A 22,796-nucleotide genomic window follows, 5' to 3' on the forward strand; every position below is an offset into this window, starting at 1 on the left:
ATAGTCTTAGCCCAGGTATGTTTGGCATATTTTCAGCAATATTTTGGAGACACATCTGGAAATCTAAACTACAAATAACAATTTGGAAAAAAAAAGACTTGTTACCAACTATAGTTTTATAAATATATATTTGTCATTTTAGCAAACTCTCTGATTCCTTTCTGACTTTTTTTGAATAAATCCTGTCAGTGATGCATCTTGAAATATTTTTCTGGTATGAATAGAATGTTTTTTTTTACATAAAGGACATTTATTCCTCCTCTTACACTAAGCGTGACAATCAATGCTGTCCTAACAGCAATGAAACATCTACTCTAAGTGACGCACAAGAGTAGAACTTTAACCCACCATTACACTTTCTACTTTGTTACACATTTTTTTTACCCATAAATATTTACAAAAAACATTTTCTTCTATAGTCAAGATCCGACGTTTGCTGTTTCCTAAGTCTTTATTTATGTTGAACGATAAAAAAACAGCATTTTAAGTAAAGTTTGTACATTTTACACTTGCATTACACTTTAATACACTCGCCAAAGTTATATTTGTGATTTTTATTATTTTTGAACATGAAAAAATATGCTTACAGGCAAACAGAAGTGCTTACATAATTTACCAGATTAGTGCTGCTTTATGCTCATCTTCAAATGAAGACGGATCCCCAATCAGAAAGCCTAGAGTAAATATTTTATACTTTTGCTTAAGTTTCATAGCTTAGAAACAAGAAATCATCAACTGATGATAGTTGACTTAGTTTGTTCTAAAACAAGTGATTTTTCTTGATGATAAAACATGAACCCGAGTCACAAGTCTGCCATGCTTCCCTGCCATCAGTCTGCCTATCGCTGCGAGAAAGATCATGAACCATCTGGAGGGAATCACTTCTATTCAGCCTCTCCCTCCAGAGAGTGTGGAGTACAGCCACCGATAAAGAAGCCAGACCTGACTCCAAATGACTTCCACATTACCTCATTCATCAACATCAATTAACCCTCTGCCAGGGAGTGTGAAGCTCTGCTCCCTCAAAGTGCAGCAGACGGAGAGAACAATCTGTGGAGCGCTTTCAGAGGAAAAATTGACTTTTCTGCACATTACACCAAATGATGCATCTGTTCATCAAACACTCACATAGATGAAAAAACATGATGGATCCTTTGAATTGTGTAAAGCAAAGTTAATTTGCTTTTATAGAAATTATGTTAATAATGACTCCTGATCTGACATGGATTTGTCTACATTGTTTTACTGTCATTTAAGTGACTTAAAAGGTAATGTGGTCGTATTAATATATAGCTAAACCTTTGCATAAATCAGAAAGGTATGGTCTAAAAGTAGCACTTTTGCTTTATATTACTGCTATTTAATTTTTAGTTTGTTTTTAAAATGGACACATTTTCCTTATTTTTTTTCCTTTTACTCTATGTTATCTTTTTTGTATGGAAGCTGGCTTACCCTACTTTTTTGCCAGTTTTCTTGAGATAACGATATATTTTATCTCGTTATCGCAAGAAATCACATTTTAATGAAAATAGACCAAGTTCAGAGTGACACACAGTCCCTCTCACGCATCATTTTGGACCTAGATGCCAGAGTTAGACCACCGTTAAACTGATCAATTAGGAATTGATTCATGACATTATCTTGACAAACAGCTTTGTTTGTAGGTGACTAAAATATAGTTTATGGCTATTTGGGTTCTGAAACTCAGGGAACTCATCTGGGAGAGATGTTTATTGTGTTCTGTCATTCCAGCTGTTGTCAGGGTTTGGAGTTATACAGTACTGGCTAAATAAGGGGAAATAAAAGCAGGGATCTGTTGCATGGGAGGGAATTAAGTCGTTTGAGGAGAGTAGCTCACCCAATATATCAAAAGTGGACAAGAAAAAATGTTTGGGGAACGTTTCTTTTACGGTTATGGATGTGATATATTGTTGCTGAAAGCTGTACGGCGCTGGATTATGTATCAGTGGAAGGACGCTACGGTGTATTCTTTGTTATCTCATTATCATGTCAAAACATTTTTTTCTTGTGGTAACGAAATAGTATATGTCCTTATCATGGCAAGGCGAGTTTATTTGTATAACACATTTCATGTACAGATACTATTCAAAGTGCTTCACATAAAACATTATCACAAGAAAATGGTAAAAAAAAATTAAAAAGTAGGGTAGATCGTTTTCAGCTTCGTATGTTTGAGACTTGAGTGCATTTAATTTTTAGCTTTTGTTGTTTTTTATTGTTTTTAGGATTTTTTTCACTCTTTTTCCCCCGCTTAACAGCTTTTATTATGACTTGCAGAAACCCTTTGACCCTGACCTTCTTTTTTTATGATAAATATGAATTATGTCTGTTTTTTTTGGCACGAACAAAAGCAAAAATATAAAAGAACCAAGCATCCACATTTTTGTATTTTTTGTTTTAGATGTGTGACAAAAGCTCAAATAACTTTTTTGTTCTTTTTCTCTTCTTTGTCCTCAGCAGTCTTGCACTGCTGGGTTTTGTTATTTTAGTTTGTCAGATACATGGGTAGTCCGAAAGGCACATCTGGATCTGTCCGCTCCCAGTACTGCAGGCCCGGCAATGTGGCACAAGCCAGGGGCTCATGTATATCTAACACATGGGTGGTCCGTGTAGGCACATCTGGATCTGCTGCATTCCCAACAACTGCCTGACCTGATCCAGTACTAAACCGATCCGGTACATCCGGGTCGGCAATATATTATTATGTTATTATTAGTTATTATGTATTTAATGTAATGTTTACATTTATTTTTAACCCTTTAGGCACCAGAGTTTTACCTGTTTAAGATTGACTTCCGGTTTGAGTGGACGCTGGCATGACTGTTGCCGCTACTCTCCGGCTGAAGTAACTTTTTTTTTACATGCTTTTACTGTGGATTTTGCTGTGGACTGGATTTTTTTTTTATGCCCCCGTGAAACTGAGGAAGGTACATTTTATTGTGCTTCATAGACTACTTTTGTTCGTGCTGTCGCGCCGTGAGCAGCTGAACAAACTAGCCTGCTGCCGCTGTCTTTACCTCTGACATGGCTTCACATGCCCGGAGCTACCTACCTCTGCTGAACCGGTGAAATTGCTAAATTCATTTTATCATCATCTAATAAATCTGCTGATTTTTTTTAAATTGCCATAATGTCATGAATAACTTTATTTTCTTCAGCTTCTCTGGCTTTATTTAAATCTGAACTAAGTTTTCTTAAAAAAAAAAGTAGCAATTTCAAATTTGAACGAATGATACACAGATTTTTCTGCTGTATTGAAACTTCATCCAAAATTGGGGAACACCATAGTTTAGCCCCGCCTCTTTATTCCAAAACTACCATTAGGAGAATAAAACCCCATAAAAGCCAAGATTTGACAACATTACAGACCAGAAGAGCAGGAATGGTGTTTGAAAATGTTCTCCCCACTCAGTCAAACAGACTGTACAGTCCATATGGTCCATCCTGCCCTCCCCCATCTTTGCTTCCCTCCAGCCTGGTCCCAGCAGGTGATCAGGCACTCCGGCAGCCTGCTTCTCAAACCAAGACTTCCACTGTTTATCCAGTGCATGTAAATGAGATCAAAACAGTTGCAAAAATCAACTGTAATGATCTTAACCACACACTCCAAAAAAGCACTCATTGGCTGAAGATAAAACAATAAGGTAAGAATTTCCTGCCAAATTAAAATGTGTCAATATAATAATACATCTGCTCCTGATTTACAAGTATTTGAATAGAGAAATACTCAATCTCATGTTTAAATATTTTTCTATGTCCTCTATTAAGCGAAAAATTCTATAAAAATATACCAAAAGCACAATTTTCATCCGAGTAGGTCTCTAACAACCAGAACACAAAAAAAATCTTGAACAGAAAAATCATTATCACCCACAATGCAAAGGGGCACCACCTATTATGTTTGCAATTTAAAGACAATCAAGTTAAGTTGACAAAAGGTGTATTAATGATGGTTAAGTTGTTAAATGTTAAACCACAAACACAGATTAATAAAGTAATTTAAGTTTTGGATTAAATTATAAGAATAGTTGGATTTTTGAGACATTATTTCATTATGGGGAAACAGGTTTTACAAAAAAAAAAATAGACACAGACACATCTACAGTTAAAATATTTAACGGGAATTAAAACTGTTGAAGTTTGCTTATCTTGTGTGGTTCAAACCACACATCCAGCTAAAAGAAAAGTCACATTTAATTAGTATTTTTGCTTGTGTTCGAGCTTGTTTATATGTTCCCTCTTCTGGTTCCTCTACGCACTAGAACAAAGTTCTGATTTTGATCTAAGAGCAGCAGGAGCTGCCGGGGTGTTTCTGCCTGACTGCCTTCAGCGAGCCCATCGGACTGTAACTGTGGCTGGAGGTTTGACTCGTTGGGTTTGGATGTGAAGGCGGGGGTCAGGATGCTGTGAACGGAGGAGCAGGGGAGGCAGACTTTCTTCTGGAGCTCCAAAATGACAGCTCTCTGTGATTTGAACGGAGTGGAGGGAGCTCAGCAGAGAATGAATCGATCACTAAAAAGAATAATCCACTCCAAGGAACTATGTTTTATCCTCTTTCCTGACTGTGCTTACAAAGGATGGAGATGTTAATGACTCTGTGTGGTATATTTCTGCTCATTAAAATGAAAACACTACAAGGACAACGTGGTATTCAAGGTTTGAAGTGACACAAAGGCACAAAGCAAGCTGTTTTGGTGGCAAACTGTTCTTTGGTTTCTGCAGAGAAAGTGAGAGCAGAGCAGTGAGGCAGAAAAAAATCCAAGAAAGGATGAAACGGCACAGGGCCAATGTCAAACATGTCATTTTCTTCTGCAAGAGCCAAACAAACAAGGCAGTAATGATCTATAAATCAATTGATGTATTTGTATTTTATTGGTCAATAAGTTTCAGTGAGATACATGGCCGGACGATGAAAAGTTTGATACATTCTCCAGAGAGATCGGCCAACTTCACACAAATCAGAAAACAGCAGAGAATGAAACCAATTCAGAAAAAAAACCTGCTCCACACAAAGACTGCATCGAGGAGGGAGTCACATCCTCATCGGCGGGGGTGGGATTGTCTTTGTCAGGGTCCTGACACGGTCTCACCCTGTGAACAAACAAGACATGAGCCTCATCCAACTCTACACACAACATGGGAGTGTTTTCCTCTGCCTCATCACTCTTAGGTTCAGACTCTCCCAGCCAGCCTCCCCTGCTGTTCTGACTGATTCAGTCAGTCGGTGTTGATTTTTAAATTATCAATCCAATAGGAGACAGTCAATATGGTTAGCATCCGGCATGCTGGCATTTCTCTTTTAACTACAGCAAGTCGATACGTGGTGGTTGTAGTTCTACGCCATGTCAGTCCACAGACGCTGTGCTCTGCAGGTTCAGGATGTCTGTCAGCAGATTTTGGTTCTAAAAAGGAATCACTGAAAATATTCAGTATTTCTGATGTCTGAAAACAGAAACCCCACAAATGCCTCTATGTGTGACATTGGTTAACTAATATATGAATTCATTGTTTTTATGTACACTACTCACAATAAGTTAGGGATATTGTTATTTTATGAGGGTCGGGATTTAACGAAACACGTGAAAGCTTCCTTTGATATGACTAATAATAAATGAGTTAGTTCATTGGTTTGATGTATATAACCTCCAAATTAGGCCAATATTAAAGATAGCCCCAAATGACAAACATTGATCGTGTCAATAGCAGGTATTTCCAATGACAGCTTAACAGTGATGTCAAACCAGTGATGTTTCATGCTCCTCACTTGACTCTTAATGTTGTTCTGAGGCGTTCCACTCCTCCACAAGTGCTACAGTTCTTGCTGCAGTTGGTCCTAGACGTGTTCCTTGGGGTTTAGGTCAGAGGTCATTGCTGGCCATGACCATACATCATCATCCATCAACGGATGGTTAGGGGTGTTCTTGGGGAGAGGATGATGGTTCTATGATATCTCGTAACCCTTGTGCTATCCTAGGTGTATTGATATTGAGAGTGGGGTCATCTCTCAATGATTTTTTATCTTCACTGGTGTCCGTGGCAGACATGAAATCCTGACCACCTTCGTCCACATTTGTCATGGGATGGATAACACGTCAATGTGAGGCTTGGGTCATCTGGACCCCATAAGATAGCTCATGAGAAGGTGCAGTGACTGGACAATCTACAATAACCAAATTGGTTTTGCTCTGACGGGTGACACCTGCCCAGACTGTTCCACCTTCTCCACCAAACTCTGATGACCATAAATTCTGTGCAAAGTTACCCGACACCCATCAGTGAACAGGATGGTAGACCATTGCTTCATAGTCCAGGTCGTATGGTCTTCTACTGTAAACGTTCATGGTGGTTTCTTGGTATCAGTGGAGTCACAGTTGGAAAAGTCGTCTGGTTTTCAAGTCAAAGCGGTGAAGTTGATTACAAATGGTTTGTCTAAACCCTAGTACCTCTCATATGTGGTAGACACTTGTACACCTGTGTGACATTTGGTAACCATGTCTGAGTGCAGACGTCCTTAAGTACTGGTCATTGTGTTTCTGGTGGGTCTGTCACTACCTCTGCCAGTAGTTCTGTGTCTTGATAAAAGTCTATTAATGACATTTTAAGACTCGTCAAGTTCACCTGCAGCGTCTGACTGTCTACTACCAACCTGAAGATGTGCTATGGCCAAGTAGCGCTCCTCGTTCATTAAGAGGCGTCGTGTTCATGGCTGTTTGAATGATATGATGAACTTGGAATGATTTACTGGTAAAATCTTATTTTTATACCCACTGAATGTTGAAAGTGATGCCACATTGAGAGGTTTTTCTTTTAGATATTTTGATATTTCACTGAGACAGTGAGACCATTATGTTGAAAACACTAAATGAAGTGTGTCTATCAACCCCATAACAAATGCCTCCCAATCATGAAACATCTGTGAAGTTTTTCATAACACCCCTAACCCCTTATCAGGAGTGGTGTGTGTGTGTTTTATGTATTTGAATATTTTATAACATGAATGGAAACCAGATCAGATTTATTTTTTACTCTGAGCGTTTTATCTTCTATGTTTTTGTTAAAAAAGCATCTAAAAAGCTTTTTTTCCTCTTTGTGTTTTGGATTTCAGGTTCAGCTTTGTGACTCTGCTTGATAAATGTCAGCCCGCTGCAGTATTTGTATGGGTCTGTCTCATCATCCAAACGTAAGTTAAACCTCTTTTCCAACCAGTTCAGCCATAATTTATTGTCGACACTCAAGAGCAGCAGAAGTGTATTAAAAAGATCCACAAGAGTGTGTGTGTGCAGCACACAATGTGTGTCTGTCACTTTTGTGGTGTCTGTGTGTTGCTCAGTAAGACTGACAGAAGGCTGCACAACCAACTGGCCAATATATTGCAAAGTAACAGTAGAACAATATAATTGCATCTCTTTATCAAATGTTCAATCAGCGCTTGCAGAATTTCTAATTGAAATAGCTGTCAAATCCTTTTGCATCTATTTTTTAATTTGCACCTTTAATATATTTGATATGAAAGCCAGATGTTTCTGTTTTTTCTTCAAAATAAAAGCCAGCTGTTTGGCTTTACTTTCTGTTTGTACTTAATAAAAATATCCAGCAAGTCCTTTAGATTGTTAAGGGATTTATCTCCTGTGATACAGGAGTTGGATCATCATTTAATTTAGTTAATCTTAAATGCCGTGTTGTATTCTGACTTAAAAAAACTCCTATGCCAGCTAACTACAACATCAGACAATGCTTTAGAAAAATGCTAATCCGATATTAAATCATAGAGAATGGAAAATTCACGAAAGCAGAAAAACTGAAATGTGGTGCTTTATTTATGTAAATGAAATCACTTTGATATTACTCTGGCAATATTTTCCTTTCAAAGTTCCCTCTAACCAAAATCTTTTCTATTTTCTAGTACAAGAAAAAAAAAACAGTAAAAACAATTAGCCTCGTTCACTTCCCACTGCTTATTAGTTTATCTTACAGGTGTGATTCTATCAGGGTTAATAGGTCAATACATGTGTTTGAGTAAATGCATCATTTATGACTTTAATTCTTGCAGCTCATATATTTCCTGAGTTTTATTTGGGCCAGTTTGTGTTTCCTCTTTGTGGTTCTGAAATTTTACCTCTAAATGTTTGCACCGTTTGTACCATCTCTGTTTCATCCAATTTTTAATAGTTTTGAAATGAACACATTTCTAAGTCTCGTCAGGGAAGTGAAAAGCTACAGAGGACATGGAAATGACATTCAAAAAACAAATGAAACAAACTCAGTAGTCACAAATGAATATTTGTGGCAACCAGTTAGTAATTCATAGGCATTTTTTGCACACAAATTAGCATTTTGTGTGCACTAAATAGTATTTTTTGTGCACAAATTAGTATTTTGTGCAAACTAAATAGTATTTTTGGCACAACTTAGCATTTTTTGCGCACAAAATACTATTTTTTGCACACTATATATCCTTTTTTCACCCAATTTAGCATTTTGTATGCACAAATGAACATTTTGTGTGCACTCAATAGTATTTTTTACATTGAAATTAGCATTTAGTCCACAGAAATTAGCATTTTTAGGCAAAAAATAGCATTTAGTTTGCACTAAAAAGTATTTTTTGTGCAGAAATTGGCGTTTTTTGTGCAAAGAATTAGCATTTTGTGTGAAGAAATTAGCATGTCTTAGGCACAAACTAGCATTTTGTTTGCACAAAATTCTTTTTTACACAAATTGCTATTTTTTATGTGATTTTTGTAACTTTTTAAAAATGTTTTTATTAAATTGCATGAACTTAAATATTAGCATTTTTGCACACTAATTAGTATTTTGTGGCCACATGTCTGTAGTAGGACTTAAAATGAGTAAAATAACACATTTGTTTGCATAAAATGCTTAAGGGGAATTTTGCCAATTCTTGAAGTTTTAGGGATTTTCTATGGTTAGTCAAACATCAAGAGTATTTTTAATCACCAGGTTCTTGAAAACGAAGCCTCAAAGGATTTGAATCATTTGACTTCAGAGGTCAGCCGTGTTTCAGGCTATTAAAACAGGTCATTTGGATGTTTCTGGTGAGAAAAAGGGGCCCTTGGTGTTGCCAGGTCATATTCTTATTTGTTTGTCTTGTTTTCTCTTTAATGGGATCCAACTCCCGTCCTGGCTGCTCTTAAGGGAGCAGTACATCACCTGAGCTGCTTCTGGACGCCTCGACCAAAAGTTACAGCCTGGCCTCCGATGAGATAAAGCGCTTTAGAGTAGACATGAGAGGAAGATTTAAAGACTGGCTAGATAATTCACACAAAATGCTTCAGACTGCCAAGCTGACATGTAGTTATTGAAAGCACTTGCATGGAAGATTAAGCCTCTGGGCTGTGTTTCTGCCCCCGCAGGTCTTTACTGTCCACCTAAGAGACATGAATGTGTCTTCACTTCCTGCTACACCGCCCGCTTACAGCAGATACCTATAAAGGCCATTACAAATGCAGTCATTTTGTTTTTATTATTCATTTCATTTTTTTTAGCTCTTAAATGGAAAACCTTCCATCTTGATTCATGAAGGAATGAGCGGCCATCTGTGAACTGTGTTTATGGCATATTTTAAAGCAGGTCAAATCCAGGACACACTCCACTCCATTTGCTCCTTAAGCTCCTTGGAGGTCAACCAGGAATCATTCGACTGATGATTTTTCTGAACTTTTTGAATCTGAGCCTGGATGAATTATTTATAGAAGCTGGTTCAATGGTTTTATGGATTTTTCCCCCAGTATATTACGATACTGATCGTATTTAAAACCAAAGTGAGGCTGCGATCCCTGAATATGACAGAAAAAAAGGACTACCTGCAAAAAATTAAAATAATTGTACATTTTGTGGGACAAGCTCCAATTTGGCATGGAGGAAATTTAGGTTTCCACCTTACAGAAATATACATATATATATATATATATATATATATATATATATATATATATATATATAGTATTCTGTAAGTTTCCCTCAAGTCAAAAGATTGCATTATGTTCATTATTATTCCATATTGTTGAGACTGGGGAATTGGAAATTAAATATCTTTTTAATAATAGAGTACATTGACGCCATCTTTAAAGTCCCTCTCCAACTATATTTTAATCTTTTGTAAAAGTGTTCCCAGATGTTTTTTTAAATGCAGGTTTTAGCAAAAATAATTAATAAAAAACCTGTGTTGTTTTTTAAGATATATTTTCTGCAGCTAGCTTACAGCTCCTCACAAGCACAAGCTAACGTTAGCGTAGCAAAAAAACGACAAGCAATATCGGTCTGCTCCTGATCCACAAAATTGCAGTTGTAATCTTGAATTGTTTTATATATTTCCTTCATCATGAGAAAAATGCAACAACAACATGTTGAAAACACCAAAAAGATCCTTTTTTATTGGTGTGGGTCTTTAAGATCGACCACCACTTTGGATTTTTCTTGCTGTTCTGATAGAGGGGATCTTGAGGTATATCCATGGGAAATTTGGTGCTTGATTTGAAATCTCACCCTAACAGCCCGCTGAACTGCTGACCAGTCTAAGCTGGTCATGAAAACAAATAAAAAAAGTGTAGGATGACCTTATTTTCCTAAATTTCTTCAGAATGCTGATGAGGTTGTCTTTGAAGTAATTTGGTACTCCCTTAGCTCTTCTTTGTGCTCTCCATTTCTGGCAGCACACTGAAGTTAGCAGGTGCACTCACTCAGCACCAACATCTTAGCTAGTACTCTGTCAACATAAATATTACAGACGCATATGCACACACAGTTGTTTGGAAGGACTCTTTGATTTGTTTTTGTTCTGCTTACCCTTTCAGTTCTTTTATTTGCTAAAGGACCCAAACTCTGGTTTTGGCAGGCCTTTAGAGTGCCTGACCCAAATGAGCCTGATTGAAGCGGCTTGGCCTGTGGGAGAGGTCATGTCTTAAAAAAGACCCGTCTCACTGTTTAAGCAGGAGAAGTAGTGCTTGTTTTAAGCTTGTTCATCATGCCCTGTGGACATTTTTGTAATTATTAAAGCTCTCTTGTTGTCTTTGTTATATTCTTTAAGTCCCTGTAGGGCTGCCACGATTAGTTGACTAATCGACGACTAATTGACTATTAAAATAGTCGACAACTAATTTAATAGTTTATTAGTTGTTACTTTATGCTATATGGAGTAGTAAAGTTCAACAAAGTTGTGATTGTTCAGCACCAAAAAATGCACTTTTTTATATTTGAGCCAGTGAGACCAAAACTTTATCTTTTGTTAAAAATAGTTCCTTGTTTTAGATGCCGACCTCATTTGATTAATCTTGTTTTAATACCAGAAACTAATGAAAGACAGAGGCTGCACGATTCATTCAAAGTTTAATAAACTAGCATCTAAATTGTCTTTATTTTTAGTTACCGGTAGTCTAAAGCTAATCGTGGTTAAGATGTGTGCTTTCCATCCACTTTACTTATAACAAGATTAGTTAACTAATCAGAAAAAATGATGGTTGATCAGTCAACTTAAGAATAATCATTTGTGGCAGCCCTACTCTGGATATTCCTGTTTTTTGGTTAAACCTATGGAGAAAACATGCTGTATATTTTTTTTTACAAGTTTTGCCCTGGTCCTCGGCCCACCCTCTGGAGGATGACATGTTGGTGTCAGAAGTGGGAATGTAATTTAAACCCTATCAAAAGATTGAGATTATAATATGAACCCAGTCATTTGTTTTTGTTTTAAATAGGTTCATCTTTCTCTGTAGGGTCTGCTCTTCAGTCACAAACACATTTCTCATCTTTTTCTTCTATGTCTGCATAAAATAGTGAACATAAAGACATCTACAACCTTTCCCTCTTAGTATTTCTGAAATTTTACCTCCAAATTGTAATCTTTTAACCTCCTTCTGGAGCCTTTGTGGGAAAAACTACTATCAACGCTAAATGAGGGCGTATTAATCCGCTGGCTAGGGGCCAATTAGAGTTTGCTGTCACTGTGCATGCATACTACCTATGGACTAATTTGACCTCTCCAGGCCTGAGCTGCATGATTTAAACTCCTGTGTTCTCAGGTTTTCATGTAATTGAATGTGAAAAATGATGGTTGACACGTTGCTCAGCCCATTGAAGGAAAGAACATTAACATGTCAAGTCCGTTTTGCTGGAAATTTAGTTCTGATTCATTTTGAACTGAATATTTGGCTGCTCAGTTTCCACCGTCGTGATTCCGAATGTTGTTTTAATGTTATAGGAAAAGGAAATATTTCACCACTTTCTGCTGTTTAAACCCAATTATTCTTTTTGTTTGCTTTACAATGTGAAACTGGCATGGATGCATGCTTTGCAAATGCACAAACAGCAGTGTGTGTTGCATAGCAACCAAGTCCTCCCAGTGTGCAATGCCATCTTGATATAAATCCAGTGCTGGTATAATGGTTCCTCACTCGGCTTTCACAGAGACAAAAGCTGCTGTTAACTTGGCTGTTACATCAGTTAATGAGCTGCATTGAGGTGGGTTGACTGTAAAACCACAGAATGTTACCAAAGTGCTGTAGATTTTTTTATTTCACCCCTCCAACACAAACGTCTAAAGAGTTCTCTTTCTGCAGCTGCAAAACTCAAAGCTCCCAAAACCTTTAACACGTCTTAACACAAAGAATGTTTTTCTCCTTTCTTATTTTTAACCTCCTTCATGCTCAAAACTCAATACTAATCTTAAGGTCATTTTAAAGGCTGGATTGTGTTCTCCTGCATGCTAAAAAGTCAGCTTGTACATTGCAAACTTTATAATCTACCCACAAACCAGTTTATCTTAAAACTAGTTATAAATAGTTTTGATCTTGACCTTCGATTTTTAGACAAACAACTTCAAGTTTATTAAACTTCTCATAAGAAAAATACGCTTCCTGTTTGGTTTATATATCTATAAATTAGTTATTTTACATGTAAAACAAGCAGAAAAAGCCTGCAGCCAATATTAAAAGGCAAGAAAATCTCTTAATTTATCTTAAATGCTTGATTTGATATGAAAATACATTATTTTTTTAAACAAAAATATAGATTTATATTTCTAAGAATAAGTGCTAGTTTTAGAGTTTGTAAGGATTTATTGAGTTGGGCGTATCTGTAATAAGATTGTATTCTCATTTTGTTCACATATTTTTCTAAAATGACTCATTTCAACTGATTACCCTGTTATTTTTGTCAAAAAAACTACAATTACTGTAGGTACATAAAGTACTCAAGGTTCAGGGAAAGACCCAGGACACGCTGGAGAGACTATGTCTCTTGGCTTTTCTGGGAACACCTCGGGGTCCCCCCAGAGGAGCTGGAGGAAGTGGCCCGGGAGAGGAAAGTCTGGGCATCTTTGATTAGAGTGCTGCCCCCACGACCCGGACCTGGAGGAAGCGGAAGAAGATGGATGTATGGAAGTACTCAAAAAGAACAAATAATTTGCTTAAAACTGCAAAAAACAAAACAAAACAAAAAAACAACAAAAGAAAAAAACAATACTTATTATTAGGCTGCATGACCATGACGCCTTTCAGCCCCTGTCAAGTGCTTAGCATGAAACTCTCCATGTCTCTTATTATCACGTCAAATTTGAACTGCAAAAACTGAATCTTCAGAAAGTAAAGACTCTTGTTTCAAGATCAAATGTCTAATTCGCAAGAAAAATCATTTTATTTAAGAACGTTTTTCAATAGCAAAATAATCATAGTTTGAGAAAACATTGACTACAAATATTTTCTTGAAATAAGAATTTTTGGTTGCTCTGAAAACATTTTTTACTTATTTCTAAGGGGCTTGTTTTTGCAGTGAGACCGATGAGTCTAAACCATAACAGGTGCTGTTTTGAGGACAAGAAATCCTAAAATTCTCACAGAAACTGATTCTGAGGCAGCATCAGAAAACAGATTTTCATTCTTCTTCTTCTCTTGTTTATTTGATGAGCAGAAGCAAAACTGTTTCTCGTCAGCCCTGCAGCACTGCTGTCCTGGTGTTGGAGCTCTGCCACGTCTTGTTAGCTGCAGACGTGTCGAACACAAAAATCATTACCTCCTATGGAAGCAAACATGCTAGTTTGACCCCCAATTCCCCTCGGCGGTTTGCCCACGTTGCAGACATAAAATGACAAAACCTCATAAGTAATCTTATTTGTGTGATGTGCTGCATCTGAATAGAAACGGCAACAGTTTCCAAATCTTGAGAGATTACTTCTACACTCTTGTTGAATACTTTTAATAGAAGCAGCCTGAACTAGGAGTCATGGCTCTGAATTTACTCACTTTTCACTAATGTGCTGCTTCACCTTCTTTCTCACACAGAAACCTTTCAGAAAATGTTCTTCATTCCACAGAAGGGCATTCGCTGCCCCGTGTAGCAGCTCAGGGATCTGCATTTGGCTGAAATAATCATAAATAATGCACAGGTCTCAGTTTTGCTTGCTGTTTTCATTGTTGCTTTTACAAGGTATTTCTGACAGAAATTGTCTTTTAATTGTGTAGTTTTTAACTAAAAATAAGAAAATCTGTCATCTTCTAGGACAGTTTCTGCAGTAGTTCTTTGGAAATTGTGGGGGCTTCAGAAAGAATGAATGACGCTTTAATTGTCAAATATATTACCAACGCGTATCAACAATGCAATGATATGCTTGTGATGGGAGGAGCTGTTTGATTATAAATAGTTGGAAGGCTCAAATGTGGAAAAAAAGAAAAAGAATACAAGTGGTAGGTAACAGGTGCAGGTAAAATGATGTACACAGGTTGAGTTTGGGGATCTCATTGCACATGTCTGGCCTTGATCATTGAAAATGCCGTTTGGAGTTCAATCGTCTGACAGCTTGGGGGTAAAGCTGTCAGAGGGTAGTAGTGGGAAAAGTCCTTCTGCTGGATGAGTGTGGTCCTCGGTGATGCTGTGTGCCCTGTGCAGACTCCTGCTGTGGTAAATGTCCTGAGGCTGCTGCCAGTGATGCCCTCTGCTGCTCCCTCCACCTTCTGTGGTGCTTTTTGGCTCAGAGAGGAGCAGTTTCTGAACCACACCGTCATGCAGGCTCCAGACGGCTCTCGATGGTGCTCAGAAGTTCCTGTGGATGGGGGTGACTCTACATCAGCGTTTCCTGGAAGTAGTCTTTGTCAGGCTTACTGTAAGAGATAAGATAAAACAAGATCAGCCTTTATTGTCACTATCTACATGGACAATAAAATTGGAGCAATCATTCCAGTACAAAAGGTATGCAACAAAGTATAATATAAAATACAAAATATGTCCATCCATCCATCCATCTTCTTGACCGCTTTGTCCCTTTCGGGGTCGCGGGGGTGCCGGAGCCTATCCCGGCTACTGAAGGGCGAAGGCGGGGTACACCCTGGACAGGTCGCCAGTCTGTCGCAGGGCCTCAATCACACACATTCACTCTCACATTCACACCTAACAAAATATGTCAATATGTGCAAATAATTCTACAAATATAAGAATATGGAAAAAAAATAAGCAAATAAATATAAACGTCCGTAATTATATGCAGAGTCCAATGTGTCTATATTTGTATCTCGTGGCTTCCAGTTGCAGCCCCTCCGTCACAACCAAAGGCATCTTTCGTCTGCTCCTGATTCCCAACAGTTTGAATTACAAAAAATACTCGGAAAGGCAATTTTGAGCCTTTATCATTAGGGCTGTGCATCTTAATTTGTTAACGCACACGATAAATTAAAAAAAAGAATTCATGCATTAATATTTATTCACGTAAATTAATAATACCTCGAGAAGAGGCAAGCTTTCACGCCATGCATTACAACACTTTGTTGGGTATTATCACACTATACAACGGTCACTTACAAAATAAATATTCGTGTTTTAGTACTTTTATCTAGCTTTTTTTTGTTTATATTGCTTTTTCATTAAAAAAAACTATTTGATCCATGGTACGGTGTGTTGTCACAGTATCACAACAATGCATCACTAACATATATTCTGATCCTCACAATAAGTTAAATAAAGCATCAGTTCAGAGAGAAAGTTCACCTCTTACCGCTTGTTTTTGACCAGAAAATAAAAGACAATACTGTTTTAAGCAGCCTGCGCAGTGATATAGAACATTTGGGTTATGTGAGCAGACCTTTTTTATTTGTTTATTTTTTTAAGGTCTGTAGGTTTGATTCTTATGGCTGTATGTCAGCATCTTTGTTTTCTTGGAGTAATACTACAGACATAAAAGTCTTTAAAGTTCTGCTTATCTTACTGTTGATATGCTTTGTATTCACAATATGATATATAATAATATAATATTTGATGAATAAAAAAATTGGAGGAAAAATGTTCTCTCTGACCTGTTTTTGTTTAAAACCACACATTGTCATATACAATTTACCTAGTAAAACATTGTGATTAATGGTGATTAATCACAATACAAAAGTGTGATTAATCTGATTCTTTTTTTAAATCGATTGATAACAATAATTAAAAAAAAACTTTCTAAAATATAAAAAACTAATCGTGACACATTTTTTTCCCAGGTTTATTTTTTTAATCAATTCCCGGCCCTATAATTTATATACGTTCTCCGTCATGAGAAAACAGTTGAAAACAGCTTTTATTGTGGGTATTTACTCCGTTGTGTGATTGTAGTAAGATCATCTTAACCCTAATGTTATCAAACACACTTAAATTATGTAAATTGGAAACAATAATTTAAAAAAAGGATACTACCCTACATGTTAATTTTTTCCCGACAGGATGTGGAAACAAATATCAAATGGGACAGAGTTTGTAATGGGTTTCTGGCTGCGGATTCAATTTCCAGGTTACAGCTTAGTGTGCAATCTTTTTAGGAAATTACAGGTTATAACGATGAGCCTTCAAGTCGTTCAGGTCTGAATTTACTGCTGTAATGAACCCGAGCATACTTGTATTTTGCAGCTTCTCCTGTTTCCATTGTTGTTGTCTTCAACAGAGAAAAAGAAAAACCTCAGGCCTCCAGTGTCCTTTAGAGTCCAGAATATTATGAGCACGCTGCAAGAATGTGGACGAACTTATTCACTTGGTATTCTGGTCAAGAATTGATGCTATCTGTAAACAGCTACTATGGCCCTGCATTGTGCGTTTCCGTTCCCTCGCAGCACCAAATTAGAAGAACTATTAAACACGCTCGGGGACTGAAAAAGCCATTTCACTGGAATGGTTGGTAAAGCATTGAGGCGTGTGTTTACAGCTTCTCTCGGTGATAATTACGGCCCTCGTGACAATGCCCACAGAATACAGCATTTTAGTTTTCAATAGGCTTTAATTTCTGCCTGACAATTTGAAACATTTATTTTTAAATGGGTGCAAAGGAGGTTAAAAAAAGAAGGAGGGGCTAATATGTCTATGTTAATGCAAAATGTCTTATTTGGTGTTAGTTTGGATTTATGTTTTTCAACTTTTTTTTTTCTTTATTTTTATGACAAAAAATAGCAAATTAGTCAATCATAATCAAAGAAAGCAACATGTTTCAGATTCCTATTAAAAAAGTAAAAGTATAATTGTCCCTGAGTGACTTTCCTCACATCTCCAAAGTGTTTCTCCCACTTTACTCAGTTGTCATGTTGTTCTCCAGAATAGTTAACAGGGCATTAACCTTGTGCGTTTTGTGCAGCGCTGCCCTCGCTGTGTTTTGAGAATGTTTGGATGCAGCACAGGGCAGCATCAGCAGAGAGCGGCTGAGCGTGTCTAATCCAGGGATCTCCTGAGCTGTGTGTACGGCTGGCCGACCTTCATGCCTCACGACTCGGTGAACGAGGGCGCTCACCCACAGCCTCACACTCTGATGGAGTGCTGAGACTTGGTATAGTCTCGTGTGGAGCTTTATCACAAAATGTGATATATTTTGACTTTCCTTGTAAACTCCTTACTGTATTTTAAGTTGAAGGCGCCAAAGAAAAAAAAAATCCTTTATAAGTTGTTTTTTTTGGGAGAAATGTGTTTAGCAAAATACAGAATCAAGAATGGACATTTCACCTTAAAAGGCAAATCATAATCACGGAAAAGATAACCATAATAGACTGAATTTATGAATAGTTCACGACCATAACACAATGACGCTTAATTACTAGTATTCTAGTGTAATATATTAACAGTTATTCTGAAAACTATAGCATAAAAATATGCTAACAAGTTTAAATCACTTCAAATCACTAAATCTATTTAATTCGTCAAGACTATAGATTTGTCCAAAACATTTTTATGAGTGGACAATTACATTATACACACATTTATAATAAGTACGAAACCTTTTCACGAATGGACAAACTTTAGCAACAGAAAACTTCATATAAACTGAGCGTCACTTCTTCTTCTGTTTTGCTGTAAGTACCAAAAACAGATGCACACACCTCCAGTGCCCTCTAGTGGTTGCTGCAATTTATCTCGTGTCTTAAGTCGTATCAATGAAATAGTCTCACTGGATTTGTGTGTGTGCGAATACATTTTGTGTATAACTGTGTCCTTGCAATTGTGTATTCACATGTACATTCAAATATTAAAAACATACAAATATGAAATATAATTTACACACGCACAACTTGAAATTACAACAGCTTAAAACTATGAATTCAAAACGGTTCCTACACACGTTGTTGTTCACCTTTTGGCTTATCCCGACAGGAGTCACCACAGAGAATCAACTTTCACTGATTCACACAGGTGGTTTGGCACAGACACAACCCTTACTTTATCAGAACTAGGGAGCGACACAAGGAGACCCACACTGGGGTTCCCTTGTGGCTAAAATTAGGGAGTAGTCTGAAGTGTCTAGCCTAGGGCTAAACATACGGCCCGCGGGCTGCATCCGGCCCTCCAGAGGGTTCGATCCGACCCAGTTATGAGGAGAACAAAATACAGAGAAAAATATTCTAGCCTATTTCTGTGGCGAGTCATGTTATTTAAAGGGTAACTAAACAGGGAAGTTGGAGGCTGACTCCACCCATGGCTGAAATGTGAAAATACTGGAGCTGCAGGACTTCTAAAACTTTCATGGTTTAACCAATCACCAAATTCAAATGTAATACCCCAATGCACACAGACAGTTTTTGGCTATATTTCAAGAATTAAACAAGTTTATTTTAATTTATCACAGACAGCACTTTTAAATCCCCATTTATAGAGGTCAACAGCCAAAAAAGGTAGATTTAGGGTTTGGTTAACCCAGGGGTCGGCAACCCAAAGAGTTGAAAGAGCCACTTTGGACCAATACAATAAAAAGCAAATGTGTCTGGAGCCGCATAAATTGAATCAACTTATAAAGGTCTTACACTATAAGTAACACACGGAGAATGTGAATGTGTCGAAAAAACGATTATTTCTCCTGCTGCATGTCTTCTGCATGTCTTCGTGTCATATAATCTTCATTTTTAGCCACATGTCACTTGTTGAGACATTGCAGCGTCAAACAACCTGATCAAAGCTGAATGGCCTCATAATGAACATTTGAGCTTTTATTTTGACAACCCTCAATAACACGAGAGGGGGTCCTGATCAGTCTCTCCCTCATTCTCACTCCAGGTGCAGGAAGAATTCAAACATAACAGGACAAAATCATAAATGTTCAACAAATGTTCAACAGTCAGACAACAAAAGACATTGAGGAAAACCCAAACTTAAATCCAATTCCAGTCAGACAGGCAAAAGAATGGGTAACCCTCAATTCCTTGCGCTGCCAGACCGACAGCAGGCTCAGCGTGTCTGAGACCATCACTACAATATGAATGAATTACAGTTTGTGTCATTGCTTTGATGAAATTAAAGAAATGCAATAAAGAAATACGATTTTTGATGTCATTTTTATTTAGAGGATTTGAAAAAAACACAAAAATGTAACGTGCACCTTTAAGGTGCTTCCACACTGGCCACGTCAATAAAGCGCACACTTTCAATGAAGAGTCAATGTAAGCGCATGCACACCTAAATTCCTGCCCTCCAAGTCTGGAGCGCGCGTGAGATTTTTAGTCAGACATTTAAAAGGACAGAGTTGTGAAAACAAAAGTCTTCAGAAAGATTTGGGGGATTTTCAACACTTTTACTTTCGGTTCTCCCTGTTGTAGATGCAGATGAGCGCTAATGAACAGTAAAAATACAATAGAAGGAGAATCTCCTCCCCGCCACGCACCGCACGCGGCCGGTGTGTGAGACCTGCACATCGCCGCGCTCAGCAGGTGTATCCACACCGGAGCAGCGCGGTCACGCACGCAGTGGCGGGAGGAGATTCTTCTTCTATTCTTCTTCTACTGTTCATTAGCGCTCATCTCATCTTGGTGTCATATTAACCTGAGCGGACACAAACCGTAATGATTCATTTCTCCGTGATCACGTTTGGTACTTCTGTGCTTTGAAGCAGACTCCGCCCACAAGCAGCTCCCGCGCTGAATCTTCAATCCGGTTCAAGATTTCCACGCACAGTTACAGGTCTGAGCAGCTGCGACTGTGCGTGGAAATCTTGAACCGGATTGAAGATTCAGCGCGCTCAATGCGTGCCGATTTGTACGTGGAGCTCGCGACCCGACTTAAAAACCCTGCCCGTGCGCTCCAGACGCAGGAATTCTGCTGTGCGCTGACTCAGACGACGTGGAAGCATCTACACTCATCTCACAACAACTGGAAAACGTAAAGGATGTTTGTGTCATGTTTGTCCTCCTACAGAAATCGTATTAAAACAAAAATATTGTGGCAGCCTGACTGTTAATTTAGAAATAGTTCCTTGTTAGTGGGTGGAGTTAGTGTCTGTTCTTGTGTTGCATTATGGGACTTGAGTGTTTTACCGGCACCATGAGTGAGAGTGGTGTGTGTATGAGTCACGGTCCTCACAGTGTCGGCTGTTCTGTTGTTTTGTGTTGTAAAACGAATGGTGGTCATATGTTGACACCAGATGATTTACGCGGTCTGCGTGTACGCTTCTTCCTCCTATCACTTGGGGTCGTGCATTGCATGAGACACAAGTGGTCTTTGGATTCAAATCTGCCAGCTATCTGCTGGGTACTGCTCCCACCCAAATCGCGAGAATATAGTCCCTTCTAACATTTATTTTTATTTACAAACATTTTTGAAAAAGCGCCACTGAGCCGCAGGGGGGCGCTCGAAGAGCCGCATGCGGCTCCGGAGCCGCAGGTTGCCGACCCCCGGGTTAACCTGTAAAGAAATGACTGCAATGCGCAATTCCGCCACTAGGGGAAGCAAAGGAAATCCGAGGACGTAAAAAGAGTCTCACAAAATGTGGCTTATACTCCAAAAACACAGTACACCCTTTCAACTGTTCCAGATATTAGCATTGGTGCTTTTAACTTTATTTTAGAATTAGCTGTACAGTTTCTGAATCAAACCTTCAACTTTAAACTCCTGTTTTTTGCAGTGAGGTTTCTGTCCTTTGAGGTATTGTAGTCTTTGACAGTGAAGATCTGTGGTCCACATGAGATGTGTGGGTTTGACCTTTGTGCAGTGCATTCTGGGTCATTCCCTCCACTGGTTTAGCAAAAAAGAAGTCCATTATCAACAGAAATAGCATTTTTTTTTAAATTCCATTTTGAGCGGTCTGTATCCACGTGTCATCCGTCACATTCAGTATTTTGGTCTTTGACCTTTTTCTTGACTCAATAGGCTTCGCTTTGTAAGAATTCTTTCATTGCTGCTGCCCTTCAGGGACCTTCATTTAGTTTTAATATGGCAGTTTTCATCTCGCGTGTTAGAACAAAACTGACAAAAGTGATGAATAAGAACATTTGCCAAAGCATCGCCTTCTTAAGCTCCCAAGGAAGGAAATTGGAAGTTAATCTTTGTTAATGGGAGCACTTTGTTCTTATTCAGCGGCAGTGAGGGAAGCTCACATTGGCTGACTGCCTCTCAACTGTTCTGTGCTCCTCCAAGCCGAACACAAACATGAGCTACATACTCTTCTCTGTTGTAACAGCAGGAAGGGAAAGGAAATATTTCTTTGGAGTTTTTTGTTATGTTTCTGGCAGCAAAAAACCTTAAAAACTGCCAATACATTTTTGGTTGAAACCACTCATGGAGCCAAATGGAAGACTCTAAATCTTTGCATAATTATCAGTTTAAGAGAATATATCTGCGCTGTAAGGAAGATGTGGTTGTAGCAAAGGAATTATTTTGAGGTTAAGTCTCACTAAGGTTATTATCATTTGTCTTCATTTTCTTTCTGGGTCTTAGCTTGTGGTTCCTGTTTTGGCTGAACTGAACTCTGACAGAGAGTTTTTGACATTTTTGATCTGGACTTACAGCTTTGGCTGCTGATTTGTAGTCTCAGTTTTGATGTTTTACCAAACTGAAACTCAAACTCAGACTCTCTCTTGCCAGAGTTTTTGCATTCCCAGAGATTTTTAAAGAAAAGCTTCATAAACTCTATATTTACCTTAAACTCTCACTTTACCCATAATCCATTTCAATGACTGAATGTTAGGCCATAGTGAAAGAAAAAATGAAATTAATATATAAAAATGTTATCGTAAAAGCAAATAAATTACTAGAATAAAGTTGTAAAATTATTAGAAAAAAGATGCAAATTTACAAGGAAGAGGCCCAGTTTCCTGCAATGTTTTTGTTAATTTCCATACGCTTATAATAAAACAATGTTGACCCACTAAATGACTTAGTATTTCCTTATATGTGAAATAATAGAACAGTGTGCTCTACGTCTGTCATACTAAACGCAATATTGGTTGTCAATCATGTCAATGAAGGTTATTTTTCCTTCATAAATGTGTGATTTTTTTTCTTGTAAACTAACAACTTATAAATTATGAAATCATATTTTATTCTTTTAAAATATT

General features: G+C 37.8%; 1 protein-coding gene across 8 annotated transcripts in view; it reads left to right on the plus strand.

The window, feature by feature from the left end:
• The window catches only part of arvcfb (ARVCF delta catenin family member b), a 257,678-nt gene that overhangs the window by 45,038 nt on the left and 189,844 nt on the right, over positions 1-22,796 (plus strand). For all 8 annotated transcript variants that reach the window (XM_024275037.2, XM_024275042.2, XM_024275027.2 and 5 more), the window contains exon 2: positions 7,127-7,201. The gene's annotated coding sequence lies outside the window, so the exon portion shown is untranslated. The remainder of the gene's footprint in view (positions 1-7,126; positions 7,202-22,796) is intronic.

This window comes from Oryzias melastigma, linkage group LG9 (assembly GCF_002922805.2).
Source record: "Oryzias melastigma strain HK-1 linkage group LG9, ASM292280v2, whole genome shotgun sequence".
Taxonomy (NCBI): Eukaryota; Metazoa; Chordata; class Actinopteri; order Beloniformes; family Adrianichthyidae; genus Oryzias; species Oryzias melastigma.